Source organism: Mirounga angustirostris, unplaced genomic scaffold, assembly GCF_029215605.1.
Source record: "Mirounga angustirostris isolate CCGP_5_RB_7025 unplaced genomic scaffold, mMirAng1.0.hap1 SCAF_2, whole genome shotgun sequence".
Classification (NCBI taxonomy): domain Eukaryota; kingdom Metazoa; phylum Chordata; class Mammalia; order Carnivora; family Phocidae; genus Mirounga; species Mirounga angustirostris.
Genome location: NW_026991710.1, coordinates 82464475 through 82475256, shown reverse-complemented (window position 1 = coordinate 82475256; position 10782 = coordinate 82464475). Strand labels below are relative to the sequence as shown.

The window sequence follows — 10782 nt, the reverse complement described above, 5'->3', positions numbered from 1 at the left end:
TCCTATAGCCAAAATAGACAAAAATATGGCAAGAAAGAAAACTATTAATATATCTCTCATGGATACAGATACATAAATCCTTAAGATTTTAGCAAACCAAATTCATGCATAATACATCCTGACAAAGAGTGATTTATTTCAGGGATACAAGATTGTTTTAATATACATATTCAAAAATCAAATATTCATCATATAATCAGACTAAAAAAAAGACTCATATGAACATCTCAATAGATGCAGAAAAGGCACATTTCAAAATTCAATATCCATTGATAATAAAAAACTTAAAACAAACTAGGAACAGAAGAAATTCTCCTCAACTTGATAAAAAGCATTTGTGTAAACCTATAGTCAATACCATACCCAAAGGTAGAAAACTGAACGCTTCTCTCTCTAAGATTGAGAATGAGGCAAGGATGTCTACATCATCACTTCTACTAAACATTGTATTAGATGTCCTAACAAGAGCATTACATCAAGAAAAAGAAATAAAAGGCATACAGATTGGAAAGGAAGATAACATGATTGTCCGAGAGGAAAATTCTAAGTGATTTATGAAAATATCTTAAAGTTTAATATCTGAGTTAGCAAGATCACAGGATACATAGTTAACACAAATATCTGTTATAGTTCTATTTGTTAGCAATGAACAACTAGAAATTTAAATATCTCATTTATAATAATATCAAAAACTTCAAATATTAGGGATACAGCTAACAGAATGTGTGTAAGACCTGTACTCCGAAAAATTCCAAAACATTGCTGAGAGAAATTTGCAAACACTAAAGCGCCTGGGTGGCTCAGTAGGTTAAGTGTCCAACTCCTGGTTTCAGCTCAGGTCGTGATCTCGGGGTCGTGAGATTGAGCACCACGTTGGGCCCCATGCTCATCACAGAATCTGCTTGAGATTCCCCCTCTCCCTCTTCCTCTGTTCCTCTTGCTCATGTTTTCTCTCTCTCTCTCTAAAACAAATGAATGATGGGCATTAAAGAGGGCACATGATGTGATGAGCACTTGGTGTTGTATGTTGTACGTATGATGAATTATTGAACTCTACATCTGAAACCAATGATGGCTAATTGAATTTAAATTAAAAAATTTAAAAATAATATAAAATAAATGGGAGAAATAAATCATGCTCATGAATCAGAAGTTTGTATTTTTAAGATGTCAATTCTCCTCCAAATCCATCTGTAGATTCCCTGCAGTCTTTATCTAAATCCCAACAGATTTTAGCAGAAATTATCAAACCGATTCTGGAATTTATATGTAAATTCAAAGGATCAAAAATAGCTAAAATAATATTGTAAAGATGAATAAGATTGGGGGACTTACACCACCTGATTATAAAACTTAATATAAACCCAGAGTTAATCAAGAGTGTGATATTGACATAAATACAGATGAACAAATTTAACGTAATAGAGAATCAAGAAGTAGACATAGACACATATATAGTAAATTGATTTCCAAGGTAGAGGTTAGGGTAATTCAGTAGAGAATAATTATATTTCAGCAAATGATGTTGGGACCCTGTATTGCTATATGCAATAAAATGAACCTGTATCTTTTTCTCACACCATACACATACTACTCAAAGCAGATTATAGATGTAAACATAATGGATAAAATTTTAAAACTGCTAAAATAAAATATAGGAAAAATCTGTGTGAACTTGAAGAAGTAACAGATTTATTTGATGAAATATAACAAGTATTAAATATTTTTAAATGATAACTAATATTAAATTAAACATATTTACTCTTCAAAAAACTCCGTTAAGAAGATAAAAGACAAACCAGAGTAGGAGGAAACATTTGCAAAACCTGTATCTGATAAAGAGCTTGTATTCTGAACATATGCAGAATACTTAACAGTTGATAATAGGAAGATAGACAACCCAATTTTTAAAAGCAAAAAATGCAAACAGAAACTCCATCAAATAAGCACATTATAAGATGTTAGCCCCATGATTTATTAGGGAAATGCAAATGAAGACCACAATTACATATCCGTACACACCCAACCCAATAGCTAAAATTTCAAAGAATGACAATTCCAAGTCTGGGCAAGGATGAGCACCAACTGACTCTCACATATCACTAGTTAGAAGGAAAAATGATATAACTACTTGGGAAAACAGTCCAACAGTTTCATATTAAATTAAATACACACAGCCTTTCTCCACGGGCATCGGCACCCCTGCGTGCTCCTCCTTCCTGGCCATGGCCTTCACGTTGGCGGCCTTCTGCTACATGCTGGCGCTGCTGCTCACCCCCACGTTCATCTTCATTGCCATCTGGCACATTGTAGCATTTGATGAACAGTAGACTGATTACAAGAATCCTACAGACCAATGTAATACCCTGAATCCTCTTGTACTTCCAGAGTACCTCATCCATGCTTTCTTCTGTGTCATGTTTCTTTGTGCAGCAGAGTGGCATATGCCGGGTCTCAATATGCCCTCCTTGGTGTATCATATTCGGAGGTGTATGAGTAGACCAGGGATGAGTGGACCAGGACTCTATGACCCTACAGACATCATGAATGCAGACATTTTAGCGTATTGTCAGAAAGAAGGCTGGTGCAAATTAGCTTTTTATCTTCTAGCATTTTTTTACTGCCTGTATGGCATGATCTTGATCTATGTTTTGGTGAGCTCTCAGAACAACACACAGAATTGGTCCAAAGTGCATGCAAAAAGCCACCGAATGAAGGGATTCTATCCAGCAAGATCCTGTTTCCAAGAGTAGCCTATGGAATCTGATCAGTTACTTTAAAAAGATGGCTCCTTATTTTTTAAATGTTTCCACATTTTTTGCTTGTGGAAAGATTGTTTTCCTATGTTATACTCGGATAAAGAATTTAAAGGGAATTATGTATAAGTTAATATAAAATGATGACCTCTGGTGTTGACGGGTTTGAACTTGCACTCCTTAAGAAACAGCCATAATCCCTTGAATGATTGCATTAATTATTGACTATCCTTAGTCCACTGGAAGCTTATGTTATATATAAGGACTTGTAGGGCTCATTTTGGCTTTATTGAAATGCCATCTAATTATAAATTAGCTGTAGATATCAGGTGCTTCTGATGAACTGAAAATATATATCTGCCTTGTGGGAAACTTCCTAGGTTTCCTCATTTATCATGTATGTGATTATATATGGACACATTTACAAAATAAGAAGAGTGGGATTTTTTTCCCCTTCAACTTGATATTATCCCTGTATATTGCATGAATGAGAGATTTCCCATATTTCCATCAGCGTAATATACTTGCTTTAATTCTTAAGCGTAAGTGAACATGATATAAAAATATAGGCTGAATTACTTGTGAAGAATGCATTTAAAGCTATTTTAAATGTGTTTTAATTTGTAAGATACCACTTATTAAGAAATTGGTTATTATACTTAACTGTTCTAATCTGGTGGTAAAGGTATTCTTAAGAATTTGCAAGTACTGGGGCGCCTGGGTGGCTCAGTTGGTTAAGCGACTGCCTTCAGCTCAGGTCATGATTCTGGAGTCCCGGGATCGAGTCCCGCATCGGGCTCCCTGCTCGGCAGGGAGTCTGCTTCTCCCTCTGGCCCTCCCCCCTCTCATGTGCTCTCTCTCATTCTCTCTCTCTCAAATAAATAAATAAAATCTCTAAAAAAAAAAAAAGAATTTGCAAGTACTTTAGATTTTCAAAACTGAATGAGAGAGGACATTGTATAACCGTCCTGCTATTCCTTTAGTGCAATACAATAAAACTCTGAAATTTAAAAAATAAATAAATAAATAGGAGCACCTAGGTAGCTCAGTCATTAAGCGTCTGCCTTCGGCTCAGGTCATGGTTCCAGGATCCTGGGATCAAGCCCCACATCAGGCTCCCTGCTCCCCTGGAAGCCTGCTTCTCCCTCTCCCACTCCCCCTGCTTGTGTTCCCTCTCTCGATGTCTCTTTCTCTGTCAAATAAATAAATGAAATCTTTAAAAATAAATTAAAAATAAATAAATAAATAAATACATACATACATACTTACTATATGACCCAAAAATGTCACTCCTGGGGGTTTCCTCTCCCCCTCCCCCCAAGAAAACCCATGCATGTATACCAAGACTTATTATGAATATTCATACTAATTTTATTCATAATAGCAAACACTGGAAATAACCCAAATTCCTCAGACAGTGATGGCGAAGCAAACTGTGCTGTATCTATACAATAGATTACTACTCAGAAAGGAAAAGGAATTACTTACACAGGCAGCAGCATGGATGAATCTGAAAAGCATTTCGCATGCTAAATAAAAGAAGGGAGAGTAAAAGACCATTTGAGTCAATTCATGTAAAATTCTAAGAAATGATCAAACTATAGTGACAGGAAGTAGATCCTGGGTTGCCAGGCCCGGGACTAGGGAAGAGCTTGACTATAAGAGGCACAGAGGAATTTGTTGAGGTGATGGAAATGTGTTATACTTGGACTTGGTGGTGGTTCCACATTAGGATACATTCATCAAAACTCATCAAATGATACACGTAAAATGGGTGAACTTTATCACATGTAGATTATACTTTGGTACAGTTTAAAAGAACAAATCTTAAAAAAAAAAAAAAAGGTAGGCATGAGACCCTGGCTATTTCATTTGTTCCTTCCTTCTGGCCACAGGGATTGTTTTGTGGACTGTACATTTGATCTGTGACAAATGAGTATCAGTCCTTTGCCTTTTGTAGTTCTCTTTCTTCAAGTTATTTAACCAGTCAGATGTAAGCCTGGAGCTGATTCTAGCCCTCTTGCCACCATGACAGTGAGACACCCAGAGAAGGAATCTGTACTCTGCGCTTTCACACTGAAATCCTTGTCATCACCCCTTGTAATCTGACATACGTATCAGCGCTCCACTTTATAGATAAGAAAACGGAGGGCTTGAAAGTTTCGTTTTCCCAAAGTCACACAACCAGCAAATGGCAAAGCAGTGCCCTGGATCTATATGATGCCAAATCTCAAGCTCATAACTATTACTCAAAGGAAAAAAGAACACAACAAAGACCTGTAAGTTCAGATTTTTCCATATGCCATTGAAAAATGTGACATTGTGGCAGCAAAGGACAATTCCTATATTCTCAATATATCTGATTAAAAAAGAAAACTGAAATCACATGACACTCTAAACCCATAGTACACATTTATACAAATTGCTATTGTTACTGTTCATATATGCATACTTACTAGGCTTTTAAAAATTATTTAAACTGCATCAATAAGAATACAAATTGAGAAAATAATTTCAATAGGAGTCAAAACAAATCAGGAAAACAGATTCTTTTGTTTTAAATAAGAATCTCATATACACAAACAAGCTCACACATGCAGAATCATGTGAGATGTCCTATATGAATTGTGACATGAAAAGATTGGATAAAAAAGAGCCTCATTAGGTATGTTCAGGGAGAAAAGGACCACTGTATGTTATATTAAACTAGGACACCTGACCGGGTTAGTTTACTGCTGTATTTTGAGCGGCATAACCATTTGAATGTCATTGTTATGCAAAAGAAAATGCTTTAAGTTTAGCTGTTACTGTGGCCATTATGCAAATATGATCCTTCTGTGTCTAGCCTCGTCTGGTTTGCAAAATTAGATATGCCCAGCCATGTTTCAGAAACTCGCTACAATAAATACAAACCCAGAAAAACTGAGAGAGGCTAGTTAGCAAAAAATCTAATGATGGAGCCTGAAAAAGCAAAATATCCAATGTGTAAATACATTTTCTTTTAGTGGCAAAATTGAAAATAATCACATGCAAGAAAAATACTGCTAACCTAACAGATTACAATATATGGGTTTATATATGGACGCATCTGACCTAAAGAAACCAACCTATTATGTTCCCAAGGCAAAGAGCTTTTGTTCTTCCACATTTAGGACATTAGGACTTGCTATTAGAAATTCCTTATTCCAGACTGTAAAGGAAGATACACCTACCAAAGTCACCTTGATCTATTCAATTCATTTAGAAAAAAAGTATCACATTTTACATACTCAAATTGTAAGAACAGCTACCATTTCTGGAGCTCTTGGTATGTTCCAGCCATCATTCTAAGCGCTCTATTTACTCAAGCAATCCTCACAACAACCTTATGAGGTACATAGTGTTACTCTCCCTATTTTACAGATCAGGAGACTGAAGCCGGTAGAGGGTAAGTTGTCAAGGATCACACAGTTCTCGGATGCTAGAGGCAGGAGGCGAGCCTAGGCAGCCTGGTTCCAGCGACTGCACACTCTACGGCCACACGGTGCTGACCAGCGCTGGTACTATGCCTTTTGGCTATCAGGAATAATGCTGCTATGAACAGGGGGGGAGACATCTTGAATTCTTTTGGATCTATACCCAGAAGTGGAGCTGATGGATCCTATGGTAATTCTATGTTTAATTTCTTTTTTTTTTTAAGGTTTTATTTATTTATTTGACAGAGAGAGAGAGAGCGAGAGCAGGAACACAAGCAGGGGGAGCAGGAGAGGGAGAAGCAGGCTTCCCGCGGAGCAAGGAGCCCGATGCAGGGCTCGATCCCAGGACCCCGGGACCATGACCTGAGCCGAAGGCAGTCGCTTAACCAACTGAGCCACCCAGGCGCCCCTCTATGTTTAATTTCTTGAAGAGTTCTCATACTGTCTTCCATAGTAGCTGCACCATTTTACAAGGGTTCCAATTTCTCCACATTCTCACCAACACTTGTTATTTTCTGGGTTTCTTTTTTAACATCAGTCATCTTAATGGGTGTGAAATAGGGTATGTGTTTTAAGTTCCTGGAAGGTTCTAGATTCTATATTTTGATTTAATGATATATACTGCAGAGGACTCTATCTTGTTTTGAATGTTTGCCATGACCATGTTCTCTACTCAGAAAAGAGGTCATAAGACACCATTATTTATACCTGATGCCCCCTCGGGTGTGTGATCTCATGCTCTGTATATGTGACCCTGCTCTTCTGGTTCACAGCTGATTAGACCAAAGGATGGCACCTGAGCTGGAAGTTGACCAGGTGTTTTGATGCAGAAGAAATTTTCATAAAAGGCATCAAACCATATCTCCTCTCTCAGTTTCTGCCCCACAGTCTGTGTCTGTGGTTGTCTCCCTTTACAGGATTAAACTCACAAAGTTTGAGTTCCACAGGTCACTTGGTCCTTAATAGCAGGAGAAGTAGGAGCAGTTGAAACAGATGAAGTGTCTGAGACACTATAGTGATGGAACATTTACAGGCACCAGCTGCTGATACTTGCTGAATAACCAGGTCATCAGAACTACTCTGCTTTCCCTGATGATGTTCTAGCGATTTTATGCACTCTTCTTTTTTTTTTTAAAGATTTTATTTATTTATTCATGAGAGACAGAGAGAGAGAGGGAGAGGCAGAGGGAGAAGCAGGCTCCCAAGGAGCAGGGAGCCCGACGTGGGACTCGATCCCAGGACCCTGGGATCATGACCTGAGCTGAAGGCAGACGCTTAACCATCTGAGCCACCCAGGCGCCCTGCACTCTTCTTTATATGTTCCGGGTGAACACTGACCTTTGGTACCTTGAGCATGCCTCTGTTCTTGACAACCTCAAAATGTCTTGCATGGAGGTTTTAAATAAAGAAATACACCGACTAATTAAAACCAATTTTTTGAGTTTTATAATCATTCTTGATTTCTTAAAGTAACTTTTCAAAACGTAACTTTAATGAGATACTTCTGCTTTGCACAACTATGTGCCTGTTTGCTGTTGCCTTAATATACATCTCAAGATATCCTTTTATGTAACCAGGAAAATTGGAAAGAAGTTATAAATGCAAGATAACTGAGAAGAAAATGAGAACAGAATACTTAGCTCTGAATTAGAATTAGCAAAAAGCAAACAGAAAATTTCCAAAATGAATACATCCACAAACACCAGTCACCATATACTTTCTCTGGTTAAAAAATGATCAAGAAAAGCAGTTTCTTTTTTTTTTTTTTTTTTTAAGATTGTATTTATTTATTTGAGAGAGAGAGAGCACGAGAGAGCACAAGCAGGGGGAGCAGCAGGCTCCCTGCTGAGCCAGAAGCCCGATGCAGGACTCAATTCCAGGACCCCGGGATCATGACCTGAGCCAAAGGCAGATGCTTAACCAACTGAACCCCCCAGGCACCCAAGAAAAATAGTTTCTTATATTGAATTCTAATTCCAGCTTCTGAAATATGATTTCTGTAAGTCAAATTTTAAACTGGGGAACAAGCCAAAGGCATCCAATAGCCATGAGGAAAATATAATTTGCTATCATCGTTTTTTAAATAATGTGCATAAAAGTTTATAAAAGAAGACACTTGTGGGGCGCCTGGGTGGCTCAGTTGGTTAAGCAACTGCCTTCGGCTCAGGTCATGATCCTGGAGTCCCGGGATTGAGTCCCGCATTGGGCTCCCTGCTCGGCAGAGTCTGCTTCTCCCTCTGACCCTCCTCCCTCTCATGCTCTCTGTCTCTCATTCTCTCTCTCTCAAATAAATAAATAAAATCTTTTAAAAAAATAAATAATAAATTAAAAAAAAAAAAGAAGACACTTGCCCTTAACTCACACCTGCCCCCTGCTGGCCCACTTACTGTAGCACCATTCTCGGAGTTGACTCGCCCCATTAGAACAGATAAGCCATTGAAGTGTACCTCTCTCATCTACCTGCTAATATAAAAACAAAAAGTTCTTCACCGGCAGCTTTAACTGGTGGCAAACTGAGGGGAGATCCGAAGGTCAAACTACACTGACATTTAAATACACAGTGAAGATATTGGAGCTATTGAAATGTATAAGAACAAGCACATGGTGTAAAGCAGAAATTTCCAACAACATCTAGATTTCAAAATTTCAGCAGAGGTAAGCTACGTCCCCTCCAGTGCAGTCTGTGAGCCAGGCTGACACACAGAGCGTATCCCACCTTGTGATCCCAATGGGGGATTAAACCAGACCACAGAAAAACCACAAAACCCTTCCTCAACTAGGCTGAAACGTCTGAGATGGTGAACCTTCGCATGCTGCATTTGTTTAAATAATTTAAAGTGGGGGTGGTGGGTAGGGGTAAATGCTGACATAGACATCAACGAATTAGAAGTATGCTGCCGTCCTGGTTTTAATGGATCTTTTCTAATTAAGGGTGTGTTTGGTCGTAATATCAGCAACCATTTGTTGAGTGATTATTGTGCCAGGCACTTTGTACGCATGATCTAATTTAATATCTACAGCAATCCTTTGAGATAGGAATTGTGTGCTGCATTTTATGCATGAAGTTCAGATATTTGGCCCAAAGCACAAAGCTAGTAAGTGACAGGACAGGTATTTAAAACCAATCTTGCGGGACACAAAGCCCATATTTCTCCGCCATATCACACTCATTTTCAGAGTAGGTACTAAATACGTAATAATAAGTGAAGAATTTAGCAAATATCTATTGAGTAAAACATGCCAAAAGCTCCAGCCACAAAATGTTATCTGTTCTATGAAAGATGCAGTGTGTATTTCTACAGTACTTTGGTTCCTGGCTCGATGTATGCAAACAAGAATTTAAAAGGCAAATGAATTCTGTCTACTATTTCTATTTCTTAGCGTATATTATTCTGTTTTCAGCACAGAGCAGTTTCTTTACCTCTTTGTCTTACTTTCTCTCCAGTAAACTGTGAATTCCCTTGTCTAGACCCCAGGCACTTCTTTTGCAGGCAGCTATAGCATCAGTCAACCGACGACAGCATAGCCAAGGCTGCCTTTCATGCCTGCCACTCTCACACTGTGCGTCAAGAAGAAATCCCCAAGGTTCTCCGTGGCTCTACTAAGTATGCAAATGGGGGCTCTTCCCTTCAGGAGCTCGCTCCACACTACCTGTCTGTTCCCTCTGCTGCTGTAATCAATCTGTGTCATGTATTACATATTATGGAAGGTGGAACACACCCTCCATCCCAGACAAGCTTGTTCCCTTAACATTCATTATCATCCCAAAGACTCAGGCAAACTGTTCCAAGTCATATCTGCAGCATGGTGGCCAAAGAAGAAAGGCAGGGTTGGCAAAGGGGGTTCTTGCCTTTTATGAAGTCCTTTGAATAGATCTACTTCACTGTTCACCCAAGGGAATCTCTCTCCATGATATTATTGAATTTGGCAATCCAGTTGAGGCTGAGAGACCATTCCAAATGGATTTGCTAAATCAGCTTTTATTCTGAGGCAGACAAGTGACACTGTAGTCTAGCAAGAGGAAGGTTCCAGTTAAAAGAGAAACTGCTCCTTGGTTTGCCCTATGCCCTCTTTTATCAACTTTCTTCTGTTTTCAAATCTATACTTCAAAGAGGATCAGCTCTGATCGAGGATTGAGAGATGGAACTCCTCTGAGCCAGGCAATGTTCTTTTCTATTCGCAGCCACTTCTCTGCCAAACTGCAGTGGGTTTGTTAATTTATTCTACGTGAGTGCCAACATGACGGCCAGGGAAGCAGCCTCAAGTACACTCAACAGTTCACCATTGGAATCACATCACAGTGTATGTTAGGACACTTGCAGTATCTCTCATGCTCTTTTTCCTAGGACTGCAATCTGTAAAGCCACCATAAGCCAGAACTGCCAGTGTCCATATTTGTCACTCTGTGGAAAGGACTTGCCTAAAATGGAAAGTGACACAAAGTAGAGCCAAGAGAGGGAGAGAACCCTGCCAACATCATGTGAGCTCTTGGAATCAACCATGCCTGAAAACAGAATTATCCCTTGGACTTTCTAGTGATGCAAGCTAATAAATCCCTATGCTTTTTCAAC

The 10782-nt window shown here is 38.7% G+C and overlaps 1 pseudogene; it reads left to right on the top strand.

Annotated features, from left to right (window-relative positions):
• Positions 1 to 1772: 1772 nt before the first annotated feature.
• On the top strand, positions 1773 to 6497 carry LOC123847574 (protein cornichon homolog 1-like; annotated as a pseudogene).
• Positions 6498 to 10782: the final 4285 nt, after the last annotated feature.